This window comes from Lissotriton helveticus, chromosome 1_1, assembly GCF_964261635.1.
Source record: "Lissotriton helveticus chromosome 1_1, aLisHel1.1, whole genome shotgun sequence".
NCBI classification, from domain to species: Eukaryota; Metazoa; Chordata; class Amphibia; order Caudata; family Salamandridae; genus Lissotriton; species Lissotriton helveticus.
The window spans coordinates 724,625,466-724,647,877 of record NC_136057.1 but is presented as its reverse complement, the minus strand read 5'-3'; the positions used below and the strand labels follow the sequence as shown (position 1 = coordinate 724,647,877).

The 22,412-nt window shown below is 47.3% G+C and overlaps 1 protein-coding gene across 2 annotated transcripts in view; it reads right to left on the bottom strand.

Annotated features, from left to right (window-relative positions):
* The window catches only part of CSRP2 (cysteine and glycine rich protein 2), a 142,829-nt gene extending 120,909 nt beyond the window's left edge, over positions 1–21,920 (bottom strand). The window contains exon 1 of one of the 2 annotated variants that reach the window (XM_078674255.1): positions 21,783–21,920. The gene's annotated coding sequence lies outside the window, so the exon portion shown is untranslated. Of the gene's footprint in view, positions 1–21,757 lie in introns of both variants that reach the window. The other variant, XM_078674256.1, reaches the window with a different exon arrangement.
* Between the last annotated feature and the right edge of the window lie 492 nt (positions 21,921–22,412).

Here is a 22,412-nt window from a genome sequence, read left to right as displayed (position 1 = left end):
TACAGACCCATCTCCCTGCTCCCGTTCCCAGCGAAAGTCATCGAGAAAGCCATCAACAGCCAACTCGCCACATTCATTGAAGAACACAACATCCTCGACTCCTCCCAATCCGGCTTCAGAAAAAACCACAGTACGGAAACCGCCCTCCTCGCCGCAACAGACGACATCCGCACCTTACTGGACAAAGGAGAAACAGTAGCCCTCATCCTCCTCGACCTATCAGCGGCGTTCGACACAGTCTCCCACCGCACCCTAATACGCAGACTCTACGATGCAGAAATCCAGGACAAGGCCCTCGACTGGATCTGCTCCTTCCTCTCCAGCAGGACGCAGCGGGTCAGACTCCCCCCTTTCCTCTCGGACCCCACACCTATCACCTGCGGAGTCCCCCAGGGCTCCTCCCTCAGCCCGATGCTCTTCAACGTCTACATGGCTCCACTTGCCCCCATCGTCAGAACCTACGGACTCAACATCGTGTCATATGCAGACGACACCCAGCTCATCCTCTCCCTATCCAACGAGCCCAACACCTCCAGACGCAACTTTCGAGAAGGCATGGAAGCCGTCGCCAAATGGATGAAAAACAGCTGCCTACAACTAAATACCAACAAAACAGAAGTAATCATCATGGGCCCAAACCCCGACGCCTGGAGTGACACCTGGTGGCCCACCGCCCTCGGAAAACCCGCCAACCCCCACAGACCACGCACGCAACCTGGGAATCATCCTGGACTCCGAGCTCAAAATGGACCGCCAGATCAACTCTGTCTCATCTTCCTGCTTCCACACCCTCCGCCTCCTTCGTAAGACCTTCAAATGGATCCCCCTCGAACACCGAAAGACAGTCACTCACGCCCTGGTCACCAGCAGACTCGACTACGGCAACGCACTCTACGCCGGAATAAACAAAAACCTCATCCGCAAGCTACAGAACATCCAGAACGCCGCCGCAAGACTGGTCCTCAACCTGCCAAAACACTGCCACATCTCCCAGCACCTGCGCACACTCCACTGGCTCCCCGTCGAGGCGAGAATCACCTTTAAGATGCTCACCCACGCACACAAGGCCCTCCACGGCACCGGACCAGCATACCTGAACAGCCGACTCAAATTCCACGTCACCCCAAAGGACCCTACGATCAGCCCAGCTTTCCTACGCTGTGGTCCCCCGCACCAGAAAGACCAGATCGGGAGGCCGCTCCTTCTCCTTCCTCGCGGCCAAAGCATGGAACGCCCTTCCGCTCCACCTCAGACAGACAACATCGCTCCCCATCTTCGCAAGAAACCTCAAAACCTGGCTCTTCGACAGACCCCCTCCTTGATGGAATGGAACCTGCACCCCCCCAACCCCCCCACCCCTAGCGCCTTGAGACCCTTACGGGTGAGTAGTCGCGCTTTAACAAACTCCTGATTGATTGATTGATACTGCATATACTTGGACATGGGGAGCTGTTTGCCGAAGACTATCCTAAAGTTCTTGGCATGGGTTGTAGAAAGGGGTCGGGTCAGAATTACGGAGGCCACCAAGTGGAGTCCCAGGGTGAGGTGAGCATGGCGAAGATCACAACTTCCTCTGGTCAATGTTTATTTTGATGCAGCTGGTTTTCTTCTATTTGAGGACTTTGGTCCTGTGAACGGAGAAGTTGGCTTTGGTGTTCAGTGTATTGTCAGAGAGGGAGCGTAGGAACTGATTTTCAGTATATGAGGAGACGTTGATACCAATGGTGGGGAGGAGTACGACAAGAGGTTTCATGCAGGTGTTGTACAGGGTAGAGCCGACAGAATGCTGGAAAAGCTCCACAGAAGAAGATAAGCGCATCCTAGTAGAAAGGGCCCAGAATAGCTGACAATGTGGCCTGTCAGGAAGAAGCATATTCAGTTAAGTGCAGGTCCTTTGATGCCAGCGTAGACATTTTTATCTATTGAATATTAATTTACGTTATTAAACAGTGTGCACAATAATAAATATTGTCAATAATCAACATTCCAAGTATACATTTAGGAGATGCTATTGCCTTTGAGGCTAGTTACCAAAATCCCCATAAAGTATTTTAGCAGGCCAAATCATTTCAGCTAGCGCTCGACGAAATGTTAATCAAAATGGAAGTCTCATCCTGCTCGTTCAGTGTATTTTTTCTGCATTTAGTCAAATAGTTAATTCCTGAATTAGCTGTTCTCTCATGGCCTCACTGAGGTTTCACTTTAAGCCTTCTTTCGTCTGTTTGCAGGATTGCATTCATAATGGTTTACTGTTCATTTGTAACTATTTTGTTCTGACATCTCTAGATGACATTTTCATAGAGGGGGCTGGATCTTGTAGTGTGGTGATGCCTAGGTGCTAAGGATGTATGATGCTCTAAAATCCAATGCTTTGATTTGTTGAAATTGTATTCTTTTGTTCACACTATGATGAATCCGCAGTTTCTATTATGTCCAAAGAGAAGATTTCCCTATATACCCCTGAATTTGGATGTGAGCCGGAGACCTTTTCGATGTTGCTAGGGATGCAGTCCAATTTCTTTCCGATTTTGCCGCTCATTGAGAATTGGACTATGTTTGATGATGCCTATTATTCTGTATTTTACTATTACTGACAACCAGCATGGAAATGACTATGATTCTGCACAGTACAATTTCTGTATAGTACCTTTTGAATTTGTTATAAAATTCTTATACATTTCTTAATTATACCCTAGAACTCATTTATTGAATCAGCTCCTTAATTGAATCCTTCATGTGCTGATTTTGCTGCTTGTATTGAAACACACTGCCTCATGAAATTGAGGTTTAACACTGTACTTGATCAATTCAGCCATAGGCGTGCAATTGACGTGTCTTTACATGTGTAAGACTTTAGGGTTCACACTTTCTGTCGAAGGTTTCTTGAGGGAGATAGTGTTGGGATCGTTGTAGTCTTCCAAGAGGAAGTTTAGATCACCAAGGAGAAGGTGCTGGAGTCAGGGATTAGGAATGCGATGAATCCATGGTTTCATTAGAGAGGCAGAGCTAGTAATGCCGGGCCTAAATTAAAATAAAAATCCAACTCCTGTCAGGCCACTTGGGAGTCTCAGCATCTTACTAAAGACCTCAATGAGTGTGTTAGTGACTTAAGTGGTAACATGATAATTATAAAATAGCTATTAAGCACTAGATTACCTCTTTTACGCCGCATGGTGTCCAAATGTGTGTAGTAGAATCTGCATGGATCACTTTCTCCTCACTATACAGGGTAGCCAGGCATGAAGCTGTGTGTTCAAGTGCTTCCGTAACGCCTGTCTAACAGATCACTGCTTTTCGGAACGGAATGCTGACGTAGCAGTGACAACATTTGTACAGGAGCACTGTTCCCTGTAGGGTGCACGCCTGCGCACGCACCTCTGTCCTCCCAAGCACGCAGTGCTGTGTGTGAAGTATGCACACACAGCACACCCCCAGAGGACATATGTGCGCCCAACGGGAGAAAATGCTCTCACTTGCGGCTTTTCTTTTGTTAACTAGAGTACAGCTGCGGGCTGATTGTGGGCCTTTTGAAAGTATTTATGTTACTCAAAGCGCCCGTCAAGGTCTGCATTTAACAAATCCTTTCAAATGGCAAAACAAACAATCAGCCCTGCTCCATTTAGAAATTAAATGCATCAAGTCTACAAACACTAATGAGGTGGGCTTTCAGAATCATCTGAAGGCACACGTTTGTGCTTTTAAACTGGATGCATTAATAGAGAGCTGCTGTGGGGTTGATGGTTTGCCTTTTTGAAAGTATTTGTTAGATGCAGCCCATAACAGGCACTGATTAACAAATAATTTCAAAAGGCCCACAATCAGCCCGCCGTGCTGCGTTAATAAAATAAATGTAGCAAGTTTAAAAGTTTTTTTTTTAATCATTCATTCAAGAAATCAAAATGGTATATTTTAAGTGCGAACACATAGCCATAAGTGTCTTACTTCAAACTTCGATTGCTACCAAGTACCATCTAAGAGCCAAGAAGGACATGCATTTGTCAGATGTCTTTTGCAATTACTTCTGCATCTTCGATAGAAGTAACATAACTGTAGAAAGCCACAAGAACACTGCGTCTGGGACGAATTGTATGGAAAAGCCACAGCATTAAGGTGCCATGTTAGATGCTAGTGGGTGTCTTAGGCGCTAGCAGGACCAGGGCACGCTATCTTTTTAAAAATTTGCACCGCATTGACACAGTCGGCAGCATAGTCGCGCTTACCTGCCGTATTTGCATTTCGCTGTGTTTTTAACCTCTTTTGTTGTGCAGGTCCCGGAGCTGCTTACACTGGATTTTATTTGCACCTAATCACCCTGCTCGCCCCCACCTTGCTGCTGAGTGCGCGCTGGGACCCTCCTTGGTCGCGCTGCACTCCAGTGCGGGACTTCTCTGCCCCACCTCCTGGCCCGCCCATTGCAGACGAGATTGGCTCTGCCTGGGTCGCGACCTACTGTGCCTCCACCTTGGGTGAGGGAGCAGGCGAGCGGACTAGCGCTCGGCCCGTCCCGCCCCGCCCTCGGCTCTACAAAATGGGCCCCCCTCCCAGGGAGCGCAGCGGATCTTCGCGCCGAAGTCGCGCCCAAGTCCAGCCCGTCTGCGCACGTCCGCGGCCGGACGGGTCCAGGGGCCAGGGACGTTGCCTCTGCGATCTCTTACACCCCCTCTGCTCTAAAGAGCCTACAATCTTTCCCATGTTCTCTTTCGCCTGCTGTCAGAGCTCGCATTTCTACACTGGGAATCGCGGGGAATATCCCTTCCCACTTGGGATCGGATGCGCTACATGCTCCACCCGTCCCTATTGAATCACACATCCGAATACTATACCTAAACACCAGTTCTCTCGTTAGACACCAAACTGACATCTTCCTCCTACTCATGGCTGAGAGTCCAGATGTTCTTTTACTATCAGAAACATGGCTCACCGACGACTCCCTTCCTGACATCCTGGCGGCATTACCCCCAGACTATTATCTGCTGAATGCTAATCGCCCTGGGGGCCGTTCTGGTGGTGGGGTGGCAGCGGTAATACGCAAGAATTTAAAAATCATTGCCACCGCCTCCATGATCCTCCCCGAAGTGGATAACCTGGTTCTCAGCCTGGGAACTGAGGCGGGTGCAGTTATTTTTATAATACTCTACCGCCCCCCTCACCCTATGCCTTCTTTCCCCTCATCCTTCACTGAGCAGCTTGCCAATCTCATCACTTCTTGCCCTCGTGTCGCCATTTTTGGCGATTTTAATTATTGGTTCCAACACAAGGATGCCGGGCCGCACGCCACGGAGCTATTTGAAACTCTCTTGAGCTTAAATTTCACACAACTTCTTAAGTTCCCCACCCATAGTGGTGGCCATATCCTCGACCACATCTGGATTCATGGGGTTAAGTCTTCTTGCCCGCAGATCACTCCCTGTGTGTGGTCTGACCACTCCCTGATCGAGACTATAATCTCTGTCGATGGTCACATCAGGGCCCCCCCACTGGAGGGCGGTGTAGCCCGCAAGTGGAGGGCTGCTGACTCCTCCAAATTGCTCTCCCATCTGTCACAGACCTGTCCCTCCCTCCCTAACGATATCGGCATCGATGAGCTAGATGGTAACATTTCTCACTGGCTCACGTCAGCTAGTGATAGCTTTGCTCCGTTAACCAAGTTTCCCCGCTCTCGGCATAGTAACTCCCACAAATGGTTTGACTCCCAACTAAAACCCCAACATCTGGAGCTACGCCAATTGGAGCGCAAGTGGAGGAGAGTCTACTGTCCCACGAGCAGAGACACTTACGTGGCCGCTCGCAATAAATACAAAAAAGCCATCATTGCGGCCAAAACAGCATATGCCTCCAAGAGAACCCTATCTGCCCCCTGTAAATCGAAGGAGATTTTTAAAGTCCTTGACGAATTTACCTCTGACTCCAGGACGCTCCCGACCCAGGCTCCTACACAGGAATCATGCAATGCTCTCAGCATGTTTTTTTTTAGAGAAAATTGTTATGATTAAGGACACTATCCCGGTCACCTTTCCTGGCGCTGATTCTGTCTGTCCCCCTCATAATGCACTCTCTCTCTCACACATTTCCCCTCTCTTGATTCAAAATCTTTGGCCACATTGGCCGTTCGTGTTAAATCTGGTTCCCCGGACGACTGTTGTCCACCATCCATACTACGGGACATATGCCTTTCTTTACCCGACAGTATTCTCCCTCTGTTGAACTCTTCTCTCTCTTCTGGCACGGTGCCCAGCTCTTTCAAGGCGGCCGTTCTGGTGCCTCTATTGAAGAAGCCTGGAGCTGACCCCGCAGCCTTGGCGAACTACCGGCCTATCTCCCTTTTGCCCTACTTCTCTAAAATTCTGGAAGCCCACGTCACCGCCTGTCTCTCAGTTCATCGAGAGCTCCAACTTCCTTGAAGCCAACCAGGCCCGTTTTAGACCCGGCCACTCCACGGAGGTAGTGATCTTGGCCATGTTGGATGCTCTGAGAGACGGCGCTGACAGGGGTACCCCCCAGGCCCTGGTTCTCTTAGACCTGTCGGCCGCCTTCGACACGGTGGACCATAACATCCTTCTCCACCGTGTCGAGCAGGCCGGCATCCAGGGCCTGGCGCTGGCATGGGTCGAATCCTTCCTGACCGGGAGGTCTCAGACAGTCAGCTTGGGTACCTTCAGGGCACCTAGGGAGCGTTCACTCTGCGGGGTCCCCCAGGGCTCCTCTTTATCTCCTCTTCTCTTTAATCTGTATCTCCAACCTCTTCTCTTTTCTCTGAGGCAGTGGGACGTCACCGTCTTTAATTACGCTGACGACCTGCAACTCATCTTTCCTCTCAATTCTCTCTCTGCTATTTCTAATTTCCAGGCGGTTATGGTCCACATTCTCCAGTGGATGAACCAGAATCAACTTAAATTGAACCCCGGGAAGACAGAGCTCCTTCTCCCTGGTAAGAGCTCTACCCACTGGGGTCTGCACTTCTGGCCGGCAGAGCTTGGCCCTTCTCCCACCCCTGTGGCCTCGGTGAAGAGTCTCGGGGTCACTATTGACTCCGAGCTATCCCTTAAGCCCCAGATAGGGATGGTGGTCTCTTCCTGCATGTATCAGCTGCGCAGGATCAGGAAGGTGGCCTATCTCCTGACTCCCGAAGCCCTGATTCAAGTCATCATGGCACTCGTTCTCTCCCGCTTGGATTTCTCGAATTCTCTCTATTATGGCCTGCCTAAGGTCCTTCTTTCTAGATTACAGATCGTCCAGAACCAAGCGGCGAGACTGGTCTTTGGGACTCCGAAATGGCAATCCGCCAAACCTCTCCTCACCAAATTACATTGGCTTTCTGTCACTTCGAGGGTAGCCTTTAAGATCGGCTGCCTCACTTTCAAATCCCTAACCGGTCCCTGCCCTGCCTTCCTGAAATCCCTTATCAGTCCCTACTGCCCTTCACGCAACCTTAGATCTTCTCATCTCCGCCTCCTGGTTGTCCCCTCTTTTAAATTCTGCAGAATCGGTGGCCGGAGATTCGCACTTTTGGCCCCCAAATTCTGGAACTCTCTTCCTCCTTCGCTTAAATCCTCCAACTCGCTTATCCAATTTCGCAAATCCTTAAAAACTTGGCTCTTCCCACAATCCGGTTAATCTCCTCTGCCTCCCTTAGTATCAGATCAGCGCCAGGAAACCCACGGTGACAGAGCGCTCTATAAGCTCACCTTAACATAACATAACATAACATGTTACCCCCAAAGAATTGTGCTCCACAGGCAAAATACCATTTTCCCTAAAGAGCTAAATATCACTGAATCATTCTAGTGAGAACTGCCTCAGAACAATCACTTTCTCTTCTCAAGAGCTGAACATCTTACACCCACTAACTTCGACTCGGATCACACAGAGCTGACTTGTACTAGATGTCTGCATCATTTCTAAATATGATACTACTTTTACCAGACAAGCCACATCAACAATCTGTCTTACATTACATTAACATTGTGACTGATGGGGGCGGAGCCAGGCCGGCGGCCAAGATGGCCGCCCGGGCTCCCGGCTCCGTCGACCCTCTCCCCTAGCTGCTGGATCTGGCTGTCGAGGCGGCGCTGCTGCCACTTTCCTGGATGTCTGAAAAGGACCTGTCCCGCCAAAAGTTACTCCGGAGGCTCTCCGAGCTTCAGGGACTGAGATATGCTTCCCGGTCGGTGTGGCCTGCGCGGGTCTCGGAGCCGGGACCTCACGTGATATTGTAGCCTGCCGTAAGTGGAACAACAACGGCCGGGAAGACCCGGAAAGGACCGGTTACCCGCCGGGGCGCTCGAACCCACCCTGAACTACAACCTAGCGTCCGTTGCTGAATGCCGTCCCCCCGTGTCGGACGGCGGGCCCCCCCCCACCCGGATGCTACCTTGCTGAATGTGGACGTGTGACGCAGCCCTTTATCTCTCTGCTGGAGATTGATACGACCCGTTCGCTACTGTCTGTATCCCGCGACCCGGCTGATCGGGGCAGATTGCTGCATGGCGATTTGGAGCCGTTCGGACACATTGGGTGGCACAGATGAGGCCTTCGGTGGGGCGGTTGAGAGGGCTGTTAGAACGTGTGCAACTGGGGGGACGCTAGGTTGGTGCACCTAATGGCGGCTCTGGTGTGAACTCAGGTGGCATTTCTGCTGTGCGCCCCATTTGGTGGTGATGCCCTCATGGACCCCTGCCACCCGAGGCGATGGCGATGCACATCTCAACAGGAGCGCGGAGTTCGGAAGCCCCTTCCCGTGTTTTGGCAGCACAGCGTGTGGGTCGGGTTCGTGTAGCGATCAGACCTTGACATGAGTGGAAGTACGAGAGAGCCTGACTTTGGTATTTTCACTGTGTGCCTTTGTCCAGCGCCTCCTTCTACAATCGGTGGTAAGGCCCGGATGGGTGTCTTTACGGGACCCTACACGTTGCTGATGAGTGGAAGTTGTTTCGTGGGGTCTCCTCGATCGTTACAAAGGGCATTGTTGGCATGGGACTTGATTCATGGAGTTTTTCGGGGATTCCATCGGATGTGCGACTGGTGATGACTCCTTTGTTGCCCGTTCCCTTGTGGCCGACATCGTCGTGTAACTCCGACAAATTGAACTGCCTACTCTTCCTGAACCGGACTTTGTCTTGCTGCGTGGGACGCGGTCGTGGGCTGTGAACGGCTGTGAGATGTGTCGTGTCCTGGTGTACTGCAATATTTCCTGCCCTTCTTCGGATATCCTGGTTTATTGTACTGTTGGTGTTTTTGTTGACTACGCCTTGTGCGGACTGGGACACGGTTCTGATTCAGGCCGGATGGGGCTGGGTTACAAAATGGTGATCGTATCCTTCAGATGCTGAAAGGGGGGGCCCTTCTTGAGGTTGGGTGCCTGGGTGAGCTGGCAGGGCGATTACTGTTCTGATTCGATGGGTGCCTTGGATATTTCGCGGCAGCGCTGATGTACCTCTAGGCTGCGCGGGGGAGTGGGGGGGGGGGGGGGTCCTGTACTGGAGAAACCCCAATAATTATTTTTTTTCTTCTTTCTATTTTCTTCTTTTATGTTTCCCTTTCTTCTATATTTCGGGTTCCGTACACCGGGCGACAGTCACGCTGTTAAGGGGGGGGCCGTAGCCATTGGCAGAGGTGCAGGGTGGGGGGTTAGGGGAGGGGTACTATTAATTCCTTTTAATGTTTCTAGGGCCTCTTTCTTATCCTTTGTCTCTCTTGGCTCTCTTTCACTTTTCCTCCTTTTTATTTCTTTTGGGAATGTTGTCATAGGTTGTTCTCTATACGTTCTAGTGGTACGGATTACAGGGGTAGATGTTTCTATAACGTTTTTATGTTGCAGCGGGCATATGCTGTATTGGTGGGCGAATTGTATTGCTCATTGTTTATCCTGCTTGAGGTGCGGCGACGCCAACGTCCTGCCTGCAGTAGTCCTGACTGTAAATATCCTGTGTTGTGATGACCCCTTGCTTTTGTATTATTGGATTGTGCGGCATCAGATCCTGTTCCTTCCTAAAACTTTAAAAGAAACCTTTTTTATCCTGGTACCGATATGTGTCAGAGAATATCCTGAGTTACAACGGGGCTTTCGGGAGGCGGGTTGATACACTCTTATGGCTTGATTGATTTGCTCTGCCCGACTCTGTATTACTGGCCGGCCGTGATGGTTTTAGGCCCGGATTTGTAACTTCTTTATGTATCAATAAAGGTTTTCAAAAAAATACAAAAAAAAAAAAAAAAAAAACATTGTGACTGATGCCTTAATTCTTCTTAATCAAATCCCAAGCCTTTTATTATTGACCCTCCGGAAAAGCTCCACTAACCTGGAAATCGCCATGAAGTGGAGAAGATACTCATACTTTAACATTCCTCCCACCTTTCGGACTGTCAACCAATATTTACACCTCACTCCCTACAAACACGCCTGGTCAGGCTAAGCGTCAGTTAACACAGGACCCCCACTGCTCAACTCAGGCAGACACTCTGAAAACAAAGTGCCATTCACCAACATTGGACAACACATGCGTTTTGAACATAGCCTAGGAATCATCAAGGATACCTGTAGATTTCACACAAAGAATGCTTTTAGGAGGGCACAGAGCTAGCAGGGGTTGCTGGGCTCAGCCATGGGGGTTGAGTCTTTTTACTCCGGATGTCCTGAGGCCCGATCTACCCCTTCAGCACTCAACTCAGTGGTAGTGTGGGTCAAGCAGTTGAAGGCATTTTGTGGGGTGGTTTAGGGACATGGTATGCATTGGCTCAAAACTTAAAATACCTACAGTAACTCCAATAAGTGGAGTGTCCAGTCCAACACAGTGGCCCCATCTTTCCAGTTCTCACCAATAAGAGTGTAAAATAGCAGCAATCCCTCATAATGGTTTTTGGTCCAGCTCCCAGGTCACATGCAACAGCCCCAATCATCCTAGTAGCCGGTCCTAGCATTCGATAATCACCGGCATGGGCAACAGCCCCAACAAAGTCGGATCTTCCAGACGACAGCCCCAACAGTCAGTTATTTGAGCTCTGCCAGATGTATCAATTTGGGACAACACAAAAAGACTGGTGGCAAGTGTGTGCCAAGTCTTGCTTGAACAATACTCAGGAAGCAAGATGTCTTCTACTCCGCTTCATGACCAGCTATACATACACAGATAGAGAGCAGGCCTTGAAATCTGTAGTCGCCTGACAACCCTGTCCCTTAAAACTGCACATTGCAAACCCCCCCTCCCTCGCCCCTCTCCCCCAAAAAGACGATAATCCATTGAGGGATCCTTTGAATGGGTTCTGCTGTGCGAGTGGCTGCAAGCCATCAAAACAATACATGAACATTCACAAATAAAGCCAGTTGGTCATACATTTGAATTCTGTTAATTCATAATGAATCTCATTTATCAAAGTATATTCATAAGACATGCACTCACTGTAAATGATATATAGTATTATGATGATCTTGTGGCAACGTCCAACACCTCATCCAGCTCACATTTTACAAGACAAATACAGTCATCAGGCCGTACATTTTTCATGCAGCTACGCTGATGGAAAAATACTGTCAACGATAAAGAGTTACTTTTGTGCGTTAAACACTCAATATCAAAGATGGTAGGTACGTCTGACAAACTGTGCCAAGTATGGAGAGGTCCAAATACCCAGGCTGCGGCTCTTGTTTAACAAATGAGTCAATTGTGTAATGACACTTGCTTACAAGGCTGCAGCTAAATGTTTGGTTTTGCAAAAACAGGTCAGTCTTACCAAGATTAGCTGTTGGCATTAAAAAGTAAACAGGCATGAGGCATTACAAAGTAGTAGGCTTCTACAGCCAACAGGGTCCCTTTCCATGGCTCGCTCACTGATCTCCGTACCAGACTTGAAATTCAACCTGATTTATTTTGCCTTATATTAGTTTAAGGATACCTCCACTTCAGAGCAGGGATGTGGAATTCCTAAAGCCAGACGCCCAGGACATATTATTTGAGGTCAAGGGTGTTAGACTTGGTCCTTTTTGCAGGGTCATCCCTGAACTTTTTGCCTTCCTCCTATATTTTTTCCGACCTGTTGGCTATTTTATGACTATGGGCACTTTACCACTGCTGACCAGTGCTAAAGTGCATATGCTCTCCCCACTGTAAATGAATGTATTAATTGGCGATTCCATGATTTGACTATTTGGTTTACTTGTCAGACCCTAGTACAGTGCACTGAGTGTGCCCACGGCGTGTAAATCCAAATGCTGCTAGTGGGCTTGCAGCACTGGTTGTGCCACCCACAGAAGCGGCCCGTAAAATGTGTCTACGGTCTGCCATTGCAGAGTCTACATGCAGTCTGGTACATCATGCTGACTGGGCAAGTGCACCCACTTGCCAGTCCCTAAACCTTCTCTTGTCTTCATATTAGTCACACTTTTGGTAGGCCCAAGGGCAGGGTGCATTGTAAGTATAAGGTAGGACAAGCCCTGATGTTTGTGGCATGTCCTAATAGTAGTAAATTACTTTATTTGGTTTAAATCATAAAAAGAGCAGCTTAACCGCTAAAACACATACACATATGGCATAAAATTCATGAGTAAAATAAAAATGAGTTGATAAACTTCTCATTTAAAAATGTAAAATGTATATATTTATTTATTTTTTATTAATAAAACAAGGAGAAACAGTGCAATTGGTACCTTTAGTCTCATAGGAGGCATTATGGCTATGAGATATCTAATTCTTATGCTGGCTTCGGGGTAATTGCTTAGCCAGTTCAAGTTCTGTATCTCTCTTTTCTAGTTCGTTTGCAGCTAGACTTAAAATCTTTAATGCTTTACATGCCAGTTGCACAGTTGACCCCCCTAAACATTTTATTACTGCGGTTCTACAAGTCCTTATCTGCTCTTTGTTCATTAACAGCCGCAACAGTTCTTTCCATTTGGATGATAATGCAGGGCAAATACAAAGTAAGTGGAGCACTGATTTGTCTCCTTGCCCGCAGAGGCGGCAGTCCGTTGAGTGCCAGGTGCGTTTCCATTTTGGAGTTAGATCTTTGGTTGGGTACACTCCCAGTCTCAGTAAGATCAGTTGCTGTTTCATTCGGTTTGCAAAGTGTTCCAAAAAGGTATGATTGGGGCCTTAAAATGTTATATGTAGGCAGCACGATCCATGCGTTGGTTTTCGTAGTCAATGCAGCTTTATCCTGTTCTTGAGACTTTTGATTAACTGTTTTGTTGACTAATTTTTTAAACTCCGGATAAGATTGAATTGTGTGCCATGCTTCCTCTAACTTTCAGGCCTCAATCGATTTCTTTAAGAATGAATAAACCGAATGACTCGATTTGGATTGCTTTTCGACCTCCAGCCAACAATAATGTGCCAGAGAGTCATCCTCTGCTGCCCGCATTCTCCAGTAATATTTTACCAGTGCTCCTTGTCTTGAGATGGTCTGGTTTTTTAACCCAAATTCAAGTCTGATCCGAGCTTGAGAAATATGGCGCGGAATGTTAAACAATTTTTTAAAGAGACTGGTTGGGGCGATGTTTAAAGATGTTGCGTCTTTTGTGTTTAAGAGTTCGGAACCATATGTAATTGAAGGTAAAAATGTTAATGCCACGACCTTTAACAAATGGGTGGTTGAACAGTCACTGAGTTTTTTTTGCAAGGTTTTGAATGCAAATAATAGCTGTTTAGCTTTTGTTTTCCACGGTTCTTGGTGTTGCTTGTAATTAAGGTGGCGATCCAAACTTAATCCCAGATACTTATATGTCCCCTCGCGGTCCAATCGGTTACTGTTGATCGTCCAGGTGAATTTTGGTGTTTTTTTATGTGGGCTTGAAAAACACATGACCTTTGTTTTTTTAAAGTTTATATGTAGTTGATTTAGGTCTGTGTATTCTACTAGTTTATTTATCAGACGTTGGAGGCCACGAGGCGTTTGGGAGAGCAGCACAATGTCATCTGCATATTGCAGTCTTGCTGTTCTCACATTGCCCAGTTTCGGAGGATAACCTAGTGTCGAACGTAGGTTATAATCTAAATCGGCTGTGTATATATTAAATAAAAAGGGGGATAGAACGCACCACTGTTTTAACACCTTGCGTGCAGCGCTGATTCTCCCCCGGTGCTGAACATTCCAATCGCGGGTGTGGTCGTGACGGAACCATTCCGTCATCTGCACAGCTCAATGGTTCCGTCACAAGCATCGAAGGGGTTAAGCCATTGGTGGTGGTAATTTTGTTTGTTAAAGTTCGACCGTCTCCCATTTTTATTTGGACCAATGTTTTTGAATAGAGATTGATTATAGCATGTCCTAATAGTGAATTACAGCCATTTTTGTTTTTCACTATTGCAAGGCGACCTGTTCTCCATAGGCCAGAATGGGCTGCTAGATTATTACATGTTTATAATCTTAACTGCCTCAGAACATGGTAGAAATCAGAGTTTAGTATGCCTGGACTCAAAATAATAAAATACATCTTTTAGTGAAGGTTATTTTAATATTCTGTGTTTACAAATACCACTTTTAGAAAGTAGGTTATTTGCCTGCCTAAACCACTTAAACCTGCCTCTGCGAGGTGGTGTATTCCTTCGTCTGGTTTTGTGAGTGACAGGGCTGGGGGATTTCAAGAGACAGGCTGGGGCAGCCTGGCAGTGAATAGGGAGATCTGCATCTAGATGGGAGGGAGGAATTGCAGCTGGAACCTGAATAGGGCTGGGCCTTCCCTCTACAATGCTGGCTCCACCTCCTGGGGTAAGAGAAGGAAGACTGTCAACAAAGTGCTCCAGGACTGTACTTGCCTTCCACAATGCTGGCTCCACTCCTGTGGAGCGTCTGATGTGCCTGCCATGCACTGTGAAAGGAAAGGAGAAGTCTGGTAAACAGAGTGCTTCAGAACTGGTTTTGCTGGGCACAGGCCCCTCTCCCCTCAGACAACAAAATGATTTGGGGGTATAAATATTGGGACCCTGATCCCAAGAAATTAGTTCACTATTAGACTACAAGAAGAAACCTTTGCTGGGGAGAGGAACCTGAAGAAACTGAGGAGAGACTATTCCCAAGCTGAAGTGCTGCTTGGGGGATTGGTCTGCAGTGGTTGCCCAACTGCCAAAGAGAGGAGAAAGAACTTTGTGGACTTTACTATTAACTTGTGCAAAGATCTCCAAGGGCTTGGAAGAGAGCTTGCCTCCTGACCGAAGTCCCAGGACCAATGGACTTCACTGGCCTTTGTGAATTGCTGCTGGAAACGCTGTTTCAGTGGCTACAGAGGCAGGGAGCTGTGACCGACTGTCACAACCAGCCCGGTGTCCTGTAGGCACCGCATCGGGCAACGTCCGCCTCGAACAACGCAAGCTCCGAGCTCACAGACTCCGCCCTGACACCATCATCGAGCCGTTGCCTGCACCACGACTGGTGGACACCATGACGTGCAACGCCTCGCTACACCGACTCGTACTGGCCTGACCGACGCGGTCACTGCTGCCGACTTCGAGTCCTGTGAACGCACCGGAGTTGGGCTCCGCCTCGCAAGCTTTGCGACACACCGCCTGACACACACTGCTGTCCTGACTGATCAATGCCAGCTCCTGAACTCCGGCTCTGTCGCCGCACCGCAAGCTGCAAGCACCGCATCGAAGCACCGTCTCGCCCTGCAACGCACGCCTTGGATCCACCGACTGTCAAAGGGCGGCTGCCTGCACCACATCGAGGGATAACGTGTCCTGCAACGCTTTCTTTTCTGCACCGCGACGAACACCGGAACCGGCTCGCACATCCATGCCAGCCTCCTCAAGTAAAAGTTACTGTGACTGAGTCTGTCGAGATTTGAGTGGGACCGTACTAACGCGGTACGCTGGATTTGCTAGACTCTGGTATTTCAGCAATGTTGTAGCCGGACAAGGCTACCGACTCGCACAGAACCTTGAACTAAGCCTTTTAACCAGAACTCTTAAAATCTAATAGTACTGTGGATTCTTTGTCTTTTATTGGTCTTGTGGTAACTCTATATAAAATATACTTATTTTTGATATAAAACCTTGTGTAGTGTCCATTTGTAGTGTTGTCACTGGGTTACTGTATGTGGTCACAAATGCTTAACTTACAACGCCTCTGAGATAAAGCCTTGCGGCTCGTGCCAAGCTACCAAGGGGGTGAGCAAGGGTTATTTTAGGAGCGTAATCCCCTTATCCTGACTAGAGGAGAGGGTCCCTATTTGTCACAAGTACCTACCTGTGCCAACTAGAGACCCCCAATTCTAACAACGGGCAAGAGGTTTTCATGTGTATTTTGTCCATGGGACAAGTAGTGCCAACCCCTGCAGCACAAACCCTTTGGCCTCCAGTTTGCAGTACCACATTATTAACGCAGGGAAGGGCACGGTCTGCAGTTAAGGTAATACATCTGTCCATATGTTAATACTGTTCAAACTTGTATTAATGGTTCATTAATTTAAAGCCTTTATAATTAGGGTGAGTGCTCCAAGTAAATGTTGTAAGCGCCGAGTGCACTACGGACAGTGGTTCCAGTATAAAAATGTGTACACACGGTTTCAAAGTTTAGCAATATGAGGCTATGTATAGTGCTCCCAGAATACTCTCTAATTTATTGCAAATATTTGCAGAAGCTTAAAAGCAAGATTGAGGATTCTTTGCTTTAAAAAATAAAATGTTGATAAAAGAATGATAACAGGAAAAAAAAAGTTGCTAAATTACTGTAAAATTTCTGGTACCATTTCTTTGCAGCATTATTTAGTAAGGTGTTGGTGCATGCTTGTATTTCCCCAAAATATTCATAATGGAAAGTCAGTATAACAAGTTTTAATAAGATTATGGGAATCAAAAATAAACAAGCATTGGCAAAGCCAGTAGGTTAAAATTTGTGGGCAGCTTTTTAGTTTTGTCAATGTGTGACTTGTTTTGGCAAGGTTTTTGTAAAACCTTATTGGTGTTAAAGCTGCCGGGCCCTCACCATTATAACAAACATTGGCAAAAGCTGAATTGTTTTTTGGTCTCAAAAAGCACACACTGCCACAGTAGTTACTGGCACTGAACAAAACTACTTTGTGTGCCAATATGTTCCTTGTGAAAGAGGAGAATGCTGTCACTCACAGTGAAGCCAGCCAATACAGCGAGAGAACGCACTTTAATATATGCAAAAGGTCATGGTAAACACCAGACCAAATTAGTGGCCCAATTATTAAAGAATGTCTCAAAAGTGCACCCATGGTATATGTCCTTGCATTAAGTGCAGCTATACGGCATTCATAAATTCCCAAGAATTTACAGAAGTAGGACAAGAAATAGTACTCAGAAAAAATATTTGTTACCTACATTTTAGCATGAGCAAATTGCATGTGTAGATTTGCTAATGCAAAAATCTGAGTGTTTGCAAGTAACTTTCCCTCCATCCACTTTTTTCCCCTCCCAACTCTGGAAGAAGGTTTATGTCTGCCATTGTCAGGAAAAAATTTCCAACATTTCTCAGTATGGTAAAAGATACGAGAAGAGTTGTTGAAAACACTTAAAACATGCAAGTTAGTAGGTTTACACAGACTCAAAAAGGGCATCCTAATCCTGAAACTATTGCTTACCACTACCTTCAGCCCCAGTATGTAGCTCTGCAGAAACGTGGCAACATAAGAGGATTATAAGTATTCAAACACTACTATAGTATGGGCCTTGGCATAATCAGAGAGGCTATATAAGAGCTCTTATATAATGAGATTGCTGCCATAATTTGTCGCTGAACTACATGGCACCAAAGGGACAAGTGGATTTATGAAGCAACCTGCCCCATAGACAAGTGGATATTTTATTAAATTCCATACCCAGAGAAACCTAAATTACAAACATTCTGTCGCCGAACTACATGGCACCAAAGGGACAAGTGGATTTATGAAGCAACCTGCCCCATAGACAAGTGGATATTTTATTAAATTCCATACCCAGAGAAACCTAAATTACAAACATTCAAATTGTTACAGTAAGATTACTATATAATCTAACCTGTTTTGTGAACAGACTAGCTAGAAAATTGGCATAATCATTATTCGAAATAAAATGTGACTTGGCTCAAAAACCCATAACAAGCGAGATTTCTTAAGCACAGGTACAACATCTACTGGCCTTCCCCTGCACCCACTGGACAAAAGGTTATACACACTTAACAAGGAGTTCTGAACATGCACTGCTACGAAGACTCAGCAGATGCTTGGAACACAGAGTACCCATCAAAGAGTAGTTCTACACTGGGTACAGGTGATAGTGTATGCATAAAAAGACAGAATATGGATGGTTACTAAGGCTCCCTAAGAGAGGTGCACCTTCAGAAATCACCGTCAAAATTACATTTAATTTCCACTAGATCTAGCACTGGAGTGGAATAAATAACAAACGAAAGAATCGTTAAGTAAATTAATACAAATAAACCAATATTCTGGATGCTCCTCTAATCAATGAGACTCAAATGCAATGTGATAGCGAGTGACTGCCTTTGGCTTCACCCCAACTCTAAATGCAATAAATTGTTCATATGTTGCCTCAATTTGGAATGTAGAGAGCTGCTGCACATTCAAACCGAACAAAGAAAAATGGGCTTACAAAACAAAAAAAATAGCACACACCTAGGCCACCCCAGGCAGACAACCAGCTAGCACCACAATCCCAGCCGTCCCCCTATCCCCCCACTCCGAAAATCAACCTGCAGAGCAGGGGCAGCCTTAGGCATGTGTAAACTGTGCACTTGCACAGGGCCACCAAACCCCAGGGGCCACCACGCCAATATATATCCTTAATATAATAATCCTCTGAGGATGAATACATATTTGCGTGGCGGCCCCTGGCAGGGATTTGGCGGCCTCCGGCTCTGTTCCACTTCCAAACACCCTGACCCCCCCTCTTCACCGGCCTCCATGCTCCGCCCTGCCCGGACCCCCTCTTCCGGGGCCCCCTACCTACACTCCATGCCCAGGGCCGCCATGAGCCTAGAGCCGCCCCTGTGCATTTGTCACCCCGAGTGGGATGGGTATGCTCAGACGTGAGTCCCATGCTCTCCACACCACTGGAGTCAAGCTATCCAGGCTGATGAAGGCTGATAGCCAGAAACCGGTCCTTGGATGCTTGATTCCGGTCCAGGAAAGACATGGCTTGGCAGCTCGGTCTGGACTGTTCCCATGAGGCACAGGGTCAAGGCTGATTTGCATATAGCCATGTCTGACCTGGGGTGGTGTGGAGTGCAAAAAAACGATGGATTTAGGCCCAGATCTGTACTGTGGTGAATGTATGACATTGTTCTGCATTCTGTCCATCAATTGTTGTTTTTGCATTAGAGGCCCCAGGAGAAGCCAGCAGAGGACGAGCAGAGACGAACCAACTGAAGATGCAAAAAAAATGGGGAGGGGACACCAAGGTACAATTATCCAGACACAAGATAGGCAATTGAAGGAAGCTGTAAAGCTAGAAGCAGACCCTAAAGGCCAGCAAGGGCACAGGGAAGGATAGTTACTATGAGTAACATACAGAGACAGGTGCCCTACAGAAGAGCGTGGACCTCGAGCACGGGAGGATTGAGGAACGTGCCCAGGACTCCTATAAAGTGTTTTAAGAACTTTGGGGCATATTATCAAGGGGTTTTCATCTCTGCTTTTTTGGCTTTAAAAGCCAAGAAAGCGGAGATAAAATTATTTCCCTATTACCAAGCTGTCGCTAACACCAGTTAGTGACAGCTAATAGGAGATAGCGACCATCATGGGCCCCACTTTGCATGTCAGTATGTTAGCGACTGGAAACAGTCGCTATCTCCTATTACCAACTTTTGGAGATATTCGCGCTAAGCGCGAATATCTCCAAAAGCTAACACCTGCCCTGAGCAGTTCTTAGCCATGTTATCCAATGGGAGGTGGATAACATGGCTAAGAGCATTTGCTCGATAATGCATGAATATCGCTGACTTTTCAGCGATATTCATGCATTGCGGCCGTTTATCGCATTTGCGATAAACCTTGCTAATAGCAAGGTTTATCTGCAATAAAAATCGCCGATTTGCGGCGATAATTTGTGTCTCTAAACAAGTTAGAGACAAAAATTATCGCTAGTTGTTGGTAATATGCCCCTCGGTCTTCTGAGGCGGAATACACATCACAGTTCGAGTTATGGTAGATGGAAAGGGTGTAGGAGGTAGTGTAAGAAAAAAATATTACGGGTATCAGAGTGCAAAGGAAACATGACAGGAAGCACTCACGCATGGAACCGGGAAACCTCAGAGCTTTCCAAACAGAGCTAAACCTCAAATTTCATATTGGGTCGCTTTCAAAACCGAGAATTTAAGTAGTATCAGCCTTTATTCCCCCTATTCACAAGGTTGTTTTTTTTTTTGCTTACCAATCATTTTTCCTCAGCCAAACTATTCGATCATAAAAGAGTTGGCTACCATCTCCCACAAGGAAACCATACCTTGTTATGTTATGGTCCACAGTCACACCACAAACAGAGAAGTGGTCAACACACAATTGGATTAAAAGACTTTAAGAGACCAATTAAAGTTTTAAAAGTACCCTTTTTAGTGGTGGGCATTGACCGAGCAGTTTAAGTGTTAATACACAACAAACACTAACTCAAACTGGTGTTTCATTTGAAGGGAATGCATGTAGAGAAAGAGAAGAAACGGCAACACCACCACCTGCTTGTCTGGGTCTCTTCAGTTTGGAAACCTTTGCCCAAAGGTGGAGATGAACTGGCCATATTTAAATTCAGTTGTCCACTGCGTTTCTGGGAACAAATATTTTTGATGTTTTTTTTCTTAACGAGTCCGAGGAGCTCTCGTTACGTCTCTTCACGCAGCAGTGCACTTTCTGCTGAGTTTCACTGCAGGAACAACAGGTGCTTTGTATAAAGTCGCCCTTCAAAAGAAAAGCTCCAAACAAAGAATCCGCGAGAGCCTCTGCTCGCTAAATACATTGATATCGTAAAATCGTGCACTGCGCCATGTGTGCAAGACATCAACCACGTGCCAGCCCAGGGGCGTCTTCGGGCAGACCAGCGGAATCCAATGTGTACCCCACCAGCTCAAACGACGAAGCATTCCCAAAATGCACCGAAACCTGCGGTTATCGAAAGCGTTCGACTGTTGACAACGACCCCTCCTTCTGAACAAGGTTTAACATTAATTTAAAGGAGGCACGAGTGGAAACGCGTGATGGTTAAAAGGAGAAACGTAATTCATGATTTAACTCCATGGACCACCGTGCACGGTTATTAACATGGTCTCGACTGTCTGGGTCTAACTTGCTACTTAAATAAGCTCCCATGCCGCCCGGCCCCCTCAGAGCACGCTCTCTCCCCCCCCCCCCCCCCCCCCCACTCGACCCTTAGAGCAGCGTGCTGGGCGCCTTCACCTGCAGCGGCGCGGCTGGGACACCTTCAACACAGACACCGCCGCGTGGGGAAGAGGCTCGTGCAAGCAGCCGGGAAGGCACTGCTCAAAACCTTCAGAGCTCACATCCAGATTCGGTGCCCCTGCTCCAACCCAAATTACAAACGGCTGATTGAAAAGCAATGCTCCGGAAAATATTTCCAACTCGATTTCCCTCGCCCGAGCAGCAGCTGGTAGAAGCAGCTGCAGACTTGGCTTGAGCAGTAAAATGGAAACATCGTGCTCTGTCGCTCGGTAAACTAACAGCTCTGCTCAGCAGCGGGAGGTGCACGGCCTCCAGTGCGGACTATGCGAGGTCAGTGCGGAGATCACACGGCGAGAAGCACGGCTACATACACCCCGCTTCAACACCCGTCTCATTATCCCGCGCATACCCTTCCCCTACCTTCTCTTCCCTTCCCTCTCCGTACCAGTGTGATCTGCAAAGCACCCGTCAGCTACTGCAGCCAGACGATGTCCTCTCTCTCGGTGAGATGTACTTTGCACTTCAGTCCCCCGGGTACTTTAAACCCCGTCAGATTTGGGCGGGTAGACGGGAGGAGCCTGGCTCAACAGCAGTCCTGAACAAGCCCCGCCCCCATGACTGGTCTCAGCAGCATCCCAGACAGAAAGTGAGTCAAGGCTTTCTGCACCCCAGAGATGACAGGAAGCATTCCTGCTCCCAGCATGCACACCTCAAGGGTACGCGTTCTGTGGGGAGGTCAGTCTCAGACACCAAACTCTGTGTCTCTTTTTCATCTTTGCCATACAACTAAAGAGCCAGCCTGAAAAAGCAAGCAATTGAAATTACTTTTTTTTATTTACAGTGGGGTCATCTATTTACATAAACTATTGCCATTCATATGACCGCGGGGTGGAGGACCAGAAAATGACACTTAGGTTATGAGGGAGGGGGGAGGAGAATTGTGCTGCCTGGAATAAAACCAGTAACAACATCCTGGAAAAGCACTCATAGGGAATGCACCTTTTTTGTAAAGCTTGTGAAATGTAAGTAGGAACAATCTGGTTAGCTTAACGTTTTACACTTATTATTCAGTAAT